The 10446-nt window shown below is 42.2% G+C and overlaps 1 pseudogene; it reads right to left on the bottom strand.

Annotated features, from left to right (window-relative positions):
- Window positions 1-945: 945 nt before the first annotated feature.
- Window positions 946-10217, bottom strand: LOC138848733 (uncharacterized; annotated as a pseudogene).
- Window positions 10218-10446: the final 229 nt, after the last annotated feature.

The following is a 10446-nucleotide window of genomic DNA, read 5'->3' on the forward strand; positions in this document are numbered from 1 at the left end:
ATGAGGAAACATCAAGGATAAGGGGATGTTGGCTAAATTGACTTGAGAGAATGAACGCTAAATGTAGGCCAGTGTGATACTGTATCAGATAGTGGTTGCTTACCAAGTGTGTGGAGTTTTCACTTCATTAATTTAGCACAAATCTTGCACATAATATATTCTAAAAAGATGGGGAAGGAAGGCGGGGAAAAGTGTGCATCAGAAAGGATTCAGGAGCCTGACTAAGTTTTGGTCAAAGAAGAGAGTCTTTGTTGTCAGTAGGGACAGATCCCTGTAAAAAAAGACAAAATAATAAGAGAAAAACAAGCAGTATAATACCACATACCCTGCATCCATGGGAGATAATCCAGAGAAATTAGTACATCTCTAGAATAAATTTCAAAGAACTGTCTTATACATCAAGTTTAATTACTTTTGGATCAGATAGAAAGGTATGGGGAAAGATCCAGTTACGGGGAGGTAACCAGGACAGCACAGCCAGCCGTGGTCTGAGAGGACCCATTCTCAGGGATCTAGGTTTCCTCAGGTGCTCAGCTAGGCAGCACTTTAGCTGTGTGAAGGTGGTGGCATTAATTTGGCTTAAACTATGAAGCAGTCTTCACAGATAGCGCCTGAGTTGATTTGTGGAATCTGCAGTTGGGGAAGTGGGCTTATTGGGGTGGGACCCAGTGTAGGAAGATGCATAGCTGGGACAGTCTTGCCTTGCCATTGGCCCAACCTCCTGGGTCCCCCAAGTTTGCCCCTTCCCAAGAGGGGTCAGCAGGTCACAGCTGTCCCCCCTCTGTAAACGGGGCTAATTTTGTAAGTTTTACAAAGGCTCCATTGAGGTGAGTTTAATGCTGAAGTCTGGTGGAATTCAAGTTCATTCCCCACATGCCCAGCCATCAAGCTAGACAGAGCAGCTGCTTCTGAATCCCTGTGTTGTACCCCCCACAGCCTGCTTGCCTACAGGTCTGCACCTCCTCTGCCAAGCTCAGATGTGGTATGGAGAGCAAGCTTGGGCCTCTTTCTTGCCTGTGACACTCGAAGCCTGACAGGTTCCACAGAGCGCTCCGACGCTGCATTTTGAGTGCTGTTCCCTTTGGGGACAATGTACACTTTAGAGCTAGGGTGAGAAGAAAGCCAGTTTCTTTCTGAGGAAAATTACTTCTGCCAGGAAATTTCTAGGCCCCACTAGCAGCCCCTGTGTCCCTAGGGAAATCAGTAGCTCAAAGGCTCCAGAGAACCCAGTAGCATTAAATTTTTGGGTTAGGTGGGTCAGAGATAACCTGGTTCCCATGCCAGGATTCCAAGTGGGTCATTTATCTCTAGCCTGGTTTCAATCCTGGATCCTGATTTTGCAAGTCCCATGTAAGCCTTGTGTTGTGATAATCAGTCATTGAATGGCATCTCTGAGCATTTAAAAAAATCTAGAGACCCAGTTGCTGTAGCAATTAAGATGCTGCCTGGGGTACCTGTATTTCATATCAGAAAGCCTAGATTCGAGTCCCAGTTCCACTCCTGCTTCTTGCTTCTTGCTAATGCACACCCTGAGAGGCAACAATTGACAGTTGAAGTGCTTAGGTTTGTACCACTTGAATGGGAGACCCAGATTCACTTACGGGCTCCTTGCTTGGTTGCCTGGCCCAACTTGGGCTGTTGCGGGTATTTGGGAAATGAAACACCAGATGTCTATCTGTTTGTCTCTCTCTCTTTCTCCTCCCCTCCCTTTTTCTCTTTCTTCCCCACACCTCCTTTCACTTATTTTCAAATAAATTAAATAACTAAAGAAATATTAAAATAAAATACTGAGGTAGGTATTGACGTAGCTGTTAAGCCACCATTTGAGATGCCAGTTTCCCATATCAGAGTACCTGTGAAATCCTAATTTAAGAGAATAGATTTTCTTATCTTTTTACATTTTGCCTAAAAAGTTAATTGCTGGCTTTGTCATTAATCAGAGTTACATTTAATTCAACAAATAATGCTTACTTAAGAGTTCCAGGGACTCAGTACAAGGGAGATGGATAGAATTGTGAGACCTCAAATGATTAAGGAACTTGCGACCACCATGTCCACTGGTCAGGAACTTATAACCACCAACTATGAACAGTCATACCACCTAACTAGCTTGGAGTTGACTTATATGACAATGAACTGTAACAGTTATCCTCTGTAATGTCCTCAAATTGTTCTTTTCTCCTTATTTATAAAAAATTTATTTTCATTTTATTCAAAAGGCAGAAATAAAGGGGGAAAACAGAGAGACAAATAGAAAGAGATTATTTGCCTGTTAGCCTCACGTCAACTTGTTTTCCTCCACCAAAAATAGGGTGGCAGCAATTGCTCCCAAACATCCAGGCTTTCTTGTAGCTTCTGCATCCAGTTCTTGAGAAAAGTAAGTCACTGGTTGTGAAAGTGGGCCCAATTTTTCGGTGACTACACCCAGTTCTATTCCTTGCTTCTCTGCCGTAATAGGGTTAAGGGCTTGTAAGTGCAGGGACCTCAAGCCAGGGGCAAGGTATTTTTTTTTTTTTTCAGAAACAGGAAACTTTCATTTAAATAGTGTAGTCTTAATTTCTTTAATATAACCCCCCCAAAAAAAATCTGAGGAAAACAAAGTTTTGTATAGTTTTGTATATTATATAAACAAAATTTGTCAGATTCTAAAGTGAAAGTTAAAGTAACTTACAATTAGCTTTTAGCCCTCTTGGGACATTTAGACAAATCCTGATGATCCACGTGACATTAGTGTGTATCAGTTATAATACATTGGGGCAAATTTTGCTATTGTACAGTTTCATTTATCAAGTGTTTTCCATTAATTCCGTTATTAGTGAGGGTGAAATGTTACCCTATCAAATAAAGTCACATTACATGGCAGCAGACTTAACCACATCTGGGTTGCTTTAGTAAATTTTAGGGAGGGGCTCACAATTAACTCCATGACACAATTCTTTGAGGATAGGGGTCCTGTCTGGGAATTCAGTAAGTGGCTTTTGTGGAGCCACATGAGTTCCAAGACCATGTCAGTGCTCAGATAAGTGCCTGCAGGGGCTGAAAGACCTCTTTTACCTTCTGTATTCAGGGTAATCCTGTTTCCAGTGCTCCTCTTTTGCACATTGAGGGCAGATGCAGGTGGACTTTCAAGGTAGGGACATTCTTTGAACCAATTTCCAGCTTTCACACCCAAAATATTTTCTCTTGGCCTTTTTAGCCATTGTGGGACACTTCCATTGTGGCCCACGAGGTTGCAGCAACTGTAATCCCATGAGGCTCTTTCCTGAGCTGTTGTTTCCCATGTTGGAGCACTCTCGCCTCCTCAGCCTTTTCTCTGTAATTAAACATCCCAGGTGCTATATTTAGCAGCTGATTCTTAGTAACTTCAGGTGCTAGAGCCAGTTTCTGGAGTTTCCCAGTTTCTGAGTGGTCACCTTAGGAAAGTCAACGGCAATGGACATAGATGAAAAGGACTCTCAGTGACCTTGGGAGAGAAAAGAAAGGCATGGTTCTATCAGACCCCTATCATGCCTGGGCATCCATTTCAACCTCCAGGCTTTAGGTGAAATCTGACATCCTAGGGTTTCCTTTTAAGCCCTAAGTGTCCCCAGGGGCCCCTGTAGATCAAGTCAGACCTTGTATACCAGATCTCAAATGTTATCTGTGGTACAAGATAGCTTTAGCTGGCATCCTGCAATCTAGCTGTGGTCTAACTGGCTTCCTTTCGTCCAGGGGGCTCTGGAAATTGATAAAGATCTAGGGTCTTATGCCAGACTTGACAGTACCATTCTTGCCCTGGTTATGTCTGACGACTCCCCGAGTGCCAATTCAGTCCTGTGGTCTCACCCAGATTTCTAATACGAGTGCCCTACACCTATTTGAGAGCCCCTTATGTTTTCCCAGGTGTTTACCTTGAATCCTGGAGCTTCCTGTGTCTGCCTAGGTATTCATCTCAAATCCTGAGTCTTCCATGTTGGTGAGAGGGGTTGTTGATCTTGAGAGATTACACACCTCAGCGTTAACACTTTGGTAAAGCAAAGTTGAGTGCCCTAAGTCTGGCTAGTTGTGGCTTAATACCTATTCCTGAAAGTTTCCATTGGAATTGAACAAGAGGCAGAAATTTGGAAAGGATAGCAGCTGCTAAATAGGAAAAAATAAAAGGGAAAAGAAAAAAGAAAAACAGTACTTCCCAGCTTGGATCAGCCAGACTCACAGTCTCTAGATACCTGGGCTAGACCCAGAGGTAGGGTGCCTGGTCATGCCTCTGTGGTCCTGAAACCGCAACAACATTTGCCTGGGTGGTGTAGTCCACACTGACCACTGCAGAACCAAGCCTCCATAGGGCCCCCTAGACGTGCCTGGCATATCAGAGATGTGGGTTGGGCACTGGGTCCACTCCCCGATGTGGATGTCAAGCAGACCACAGGTGCTCAGGACAGCTGACATGGCTAGGTAAAGATGGCAACATGAGCAGATCTCAGAGAGGCCAGCTGACCCAATAGACAGCAGCCATCCAACAGACAGCAGCCATATAGTTCTTGACAGACTATGAAGTAGAGAGCCCAGACAAGTTCCTGGAAATTGGAAGTCTGGTCCCACCTCCAGAAGCTGGATCCTAGAGTCAGGTCCTGATCCTAAACTTCTAGAAAGCAAAATTTGAAGTTGGGGATAGAACTTCTGATACCCTGGCCATGCCTACAGCTGCAACCCAAACTGAGTGGTTTCTTTTTTTTTAACTTTTATTTAGTAAATATAAATTTACAAAGTACAGTTTATGGATTACAATGACTTTCCCCCCCATAACTTCCCTCCCACTCGCACCCCTCCCATCTCCCACTCCCTCTCCAATTCCATTCACATCAAGATTCATTTTCAATTATCTTTATATACAGAAGATCAATTCAGTATACATTAAGTAAAGATTTCATCAGTTTGCACCCACACAGAAACACAAAGTGTAAAATACTGTTTCAGTACTAGTTATAGCATTACTTCACATTGGACAACACACTAAGGACAGATCCCACATGAGAAGTAAGTACACAGTGACTCCTGTTGTTGACTTAACAATTTGACACTCTTGTTTAAGACGTCAGTAATCTCCCTAGGCTCTAGTCATGAGTTCCCAAGGCTATGGGAGCCTTTTGAGTTTGCCGACTTCGATCTTATTCCGACAGGGTCATAGTCAAAGTGGAAGTTCTCTCCTCCCTTCGGAGAAAGGTACCTTCTTCTTTGATGGCCCTGTTCTTTCCATTGGGATCTCACTTGCATAGATCTTTCATTTAGGTCTTCTTTTTGTTTTCCAGGGTGTCTTGGCTTTCCATGGGTAAAATACTCTCATGGGCTCTTCAGCCAGATCCGAATGCCTTAAGGGCTGATTCTGAGGCCAGAGTGCTATTTAGTACATCTGCCCTTCTATGAGTCTGCTGTGTATCCCACTTCCTGTGTTGGATCGTTCTCTCCCTTTTTGATTCTATCAGTTAGTATTAGCAGTCTTATTTGTGTGATCCCTTTGACTCTTAGACCTATCAGTGTGATCAATTGTGAACTGAAATTGATCACGTGGACTAGTGAGATGTCATTGGTATATGCAACCTTGATGGGATTGTATTGGAATCCCCTAGTATTTTTTGTTGTTGTTGTTCTAGTACTATTGGTTGAGCTCTGTAATTAACACACAGTTATTCTTAGGTGTTTAAATTTAACTGAAAAGTGATCCCTGTTAAATATAAGAATGGGAATAAGAGAGGGAGGAGATGTACAATTTGGGACATGCTCAATTGGACTTGCCTCAAATGGTGGAGTTAGAAAAGTGCCAGGGGATTCCAATACAATTCCAAACTGAGTGGTTTCTTTATCCTCTCCCCACTCCCCTGTTCTCTTCTTAGGAGGAGAGCAGGAAAGTAGGAAGGAAGGGGAGTGAGACAGTGGGGTGCTGAGACACAATGGGTCAGTTTTACAATGGGACAGGTTTACCATGGGATCTGCAGGCCCACATGAAGTCTGGTGGAGGACCCAAAGGCAAGGTGGGCCACTGAGGGAGCCATGAAGGTACTGGTGTGCTACATCATTCCTGCTCACTCACGGAAGGGAGGCCACTGGATGACAGTGCCGTATATTGCAGGCAGCCAGACACTGCTGCATAGCGAGAGGCTGCACACTGCAGGTGGCTGCACACTGCAGGTACTTGGGCACCAAAGCTCCCCATCAAGCTAGGAGGTCAAATATTGTCTTTCCCCAGAATCTGCCATATCTGGCTGTAGGAGGCCAAATGTTGATTTGCCAGCATCATGTTAGGTGGCAGATGCCTGTGCCTCTGACCAGATATCTGGGAATGGAAAGTGCTTGGAGGTCTGTGCTTCCCACTCTAACATATTTGGGTATGGAAGTTTTGGCACCTGAGACATAAAGGAGTGCAGAGACTGAGAACTGGATCACACCCCCTTCTCCCTGCAGCATTCCTTCCCTCCTGTGGCACCCTCCTGCAAGATTTGTCCCTGGACTCTGTTGCATGTAGTTTAACCTCAGCTGACAAGGTGCCAACTCAGAACTGAGGTGGAACAAAGAAGTCCAACAGTTTAGCATCCCCAAGCAGCTATCTAACTGCTGTACCAAATTCCCACTCACCCATTTTCCGGCTTAAAAACTGTTCTGGAGTTGGCATGGCAAAGCAGGTGAGACTGCCACCTGCAATGCTGGCTTCCCATATGGATGCTGGATTGTGCCTTGGCTGCTCCACTTCCAGTCCAGCTCACTGCTAATGCAGCTGGGAAAGCAGCAGAAGATGCCCAAGTGCCTTGGCCCCTGATCCAAGTGGGAGACTGGGATGAAGCTCTTAGCTCCTGGATTTGGCTTGGCCCAGCCTTGGCTGTTGTGACCATTTGAGAAGTGAAACAACAGATGGAAGATCTTTTATCTCTCTCTCTCTTTCTCTCTCTCTCCCACTCTCTTACTTTCCCTCTGTCTCTGTAACTTGGGCTTCCTCCTCCCATTAAAAATCAGCTCTTTATTAACATGCCATTCCCACAAGCCACATATCAAAATACACATATAAAAAGGCTACATTTGTTTGTGGTAACTAATTATAAATATGAATAAAATAAACATCTGTCAACTATCAAAGTCACTACACATAGGACTTTTCTAGCTCAGAAATTTGGTCTGTATTAATTTTGATGACATCTGACTTATATGCCTGATATCATTACACAAAATCACACTAATCTCTGTGTTTTGTTCTTTGTATAAAAGGTTGAGTCTTTATGGGAAGTTTAAAATAGATAGTACAACAGTTCGAATTCTTCAGTAGTCCTTCATTTTTATGCCACTGTAATCCCATCAGTCTAGTAAATGGATGTGAATTTAGCAGGTGAGAGAGTTGGACTCTGAGGAGCATGTTCAAAGTCTCCACTTGGGACTTGGTTATACTGAGCCTTGGCATATCCTTCATTTTAAAAGAAGACATGGATCTCAAGGTTGAATGATTGCTGCCAATGTAGCTTCTGGCAGTGGACATACAACACTGGGTGGAGACACATCCTCCTTGATTTCATGAACTTCCTTTCCGTATTTTTCTCCTCTGCACTTTTTTTGACAGCAAAAGACGATACAATCAATGAACACTAGAGCAGGAAAAGTTCCAATAATAGCTCCCACTATTATCTCAGTTCTGTCTGAAGGAGGAGCAACATCCAGGTTCAACAGGCACTGATCAGAGCCCACCCTATTTCTGACTGTGCAGCTGTAGGTCCCAGAGTATTCAGAAACGGCATTTTTAGAACAGACATATCCAGTGAAATCATTTCTGGTAACCATTAGTTGGGCATTTTCTGTGAGTGATACAGTTTTTACCATTCATATCATAATAGAAGTGAACATCATTTTGGTTTGCATTTTAAGTTAAAGTTATTTCCAATTTCTTCTGACACATCAGGATAACATTGTGTACATAAAGGCATAACAAGAACTGTCTGGAACCTTCTTATTTGCAGGAGCTTTTTTCACTTTGCATGGATAAATGGCACAATCTGGTAATTGTAAATTTGTTACGTTTATTGATGCATCACCAGATGTGACATTCTTACTTGTAAAATGTACTCGTCCTTTCTGATCTTGATAATAGTCAACATAAATTTTGTCTCCAGAATTTTAAATAATCACTTGGTCTGGCTTCTGATTGTCAGCGGGTGATAGCAGCCTTTCAATGTTCAGGTGTTCTTGTTCTTCAGAAGTAGGGGTAAATTCACACTGTATATAGGCAGCTTCCCCTTTGGCTTTTCAATAATCTGTTTAGCATTAATGATATTCAAACTTCTGGCGAAATCCAAAACTCTGCACAGGAGTACAAAACACAGCAGAAACACCACGGTGGCTGCCCAAACATGGGCGGGCTTGAACTTTCAAATAAATAGATAAATAAAATCTTTAAAAAGTAAATTCTCCTGCTATTCTGCAAGGTAGGAAAAGCACTTTTGAGCCTGCAGAATGCCCATTCCCCTGAAGAATGCTAGCCTCTTAATTAAACCTGACTTCCTGGCTTTACCTCTTGCTCCTTGTAAAATGGCCTTTCACTAGTCAGTAGCCCAGGACTAGTTTTTCCAGTATCATTTAGATTCAAGTCCCAGTTCTGTTTTCAATCCTCACTGGCTACTAATGCTCACCCTGGGAGGCATATGCCCCTGTCACCCATATGGGAGATTTGGATTGAGTTCCTGGCTCCTCAGCCTTGAATCTTCAGAGCATTTGAGGAGTGAACTGGTGAATGGGAACCTTGCTAGTTCTCTATGTGTGTCTGTTTCTCTCTGCTGTTCAAATAATAAAATTTGAGCAGAAACATAAAATCTATGAAAAATTACAAAAATTAGATATTTAGGGTTAAAGATGATTCATGCCCAAATAGGTGCCCATGCAACCAGTCAAGAAACAAAATCTTAAAATCAAGGGACCAGATTGCTTCTGCTCTTTTAAAGTAAAGGTTAGATTCGTAATCATTGTCCCTTAGTATTTTATAAACTGAATCATTAAACTGTTTCCTAACAAAACGCGAAGACCTTTTATGCAAACAATAAATGGTTTGTTTTCAAAATACAAAGTTTATTTTTGAAGTAAAGGTTTATGTTGCATGAAATTTCTGAGCATCTGAATGGTTTCAGCTTTGGGAAATTCTTGTTGGAGCCCTAAAGTGGCAGCTATAAGCATGGAAGTACCCTCCTGGGTGTGACATTCCTAGCTTGATGACTTGATCACTTAATTTACTTATATGGTGCTCTTGAATGTGATTTTGTTGCTTTTGGTAGAAAACTGAGACCAGAGTTACTGAGCCACAAATAAGTGAAATTTACACTCATGAACACCGAAGATTGCTATAATCATTTTCAGGCTGCAAAAAATTTAACCAGTGACATCAAGTCAAAACTTTAAATGTAGAAGTTTTACTCTGTGGTTTTAAAAAATGCCAATGATTAAGGGCAAGCTTAGCTGATAGGAAGAACTACTGGCAAATGGTTTAGTTAACTGCCTTAAGGATTCCAATGATTTACAGAATTTGAATGGGGACTTCCCTGGAATAATATGATCCTCACTTTCTTATAAGACAATTGTTGATTTCTCCATTCAACTACAATCTACCCAGGGTTCTCCATGGTATTAATTCTAAATCACACTGCATCATCCAGGATGACAATGAAATAAAGCAACTAAAAAGCTTTTAAGGAAAATACACTCACATAAAGCAATTAGCAGCAATGGAACAGAATTGAAAATAGAGCCCATCTAGTCTTCTGCTTTTGATACGACCTGGCTTCATTATTTGAAATAGAGATTGCTGCAGAAATACCATGATGTTGGTTTTATAAATCAGCAGGACCAGGAGCAATCAAAAATCTGAAGGCCTGTTTCTATCTGCCACATGACCAGTCTTCTGCAAATTGGATCAATACAGAGAGCATTGTTACCTCTGTCCTCACTTCATCTGCAAGAGCGTGTAGGTTGAGGCAGGCAATGACTGGTGGAAAATTAGTGAGTATTGGTTGTGACAATGTGTACTGAAGAACTCCACCTTGGAATAGCATACTATGGATAACACAGACTAGACAAAGGCTGAGACAGTACTTGTAATATGCCATAGATTTTTTTGTGGCATTGCTGGTGGTCCTAGAGAACCAGAAGTTATCCTCAGGAAAAGCATGCAGGCTTGATGAAAGCTTCATGAAAATGGGGTCAGGAATGTTGCTGTTCATGTTGTTAGACAGCAGAAGCAACTGTATTCTGGCAAACATTGTTAAATAGATGCAAACTTTCTAGCATGAGAAAGAAAAGATATCTGTTTAATTTGGGGAAGTACCTCTTTTACCTATTTTTTTTTTTGTTTTTTTTGTTTTTTTTTTTTTTTTTTTTGACAGGCAGAGTACACAGTGAGAGAGAGACAGAGAGATAGGTCTTCCTTTTCCATTGGTTCACCCCACAGTG

This window comes from Oryctolagus cuniculus, chromosome 2 (genome assembly GCF_051225735.1).
Source record: "Oryctolagus cuniculus isolate XC-2025 breed Fujian yellow rabbit chromosome 2, ASM5122573v1, whole genome shotgun sequence".
Taxonomy (NCBI): domain Eukaryota; kingdom Metazoa; phylum Chordata; class Mammalia; order Lagomorpha; family Leporidae; genus Oryctolagus; species Oryctolagus cuniculus.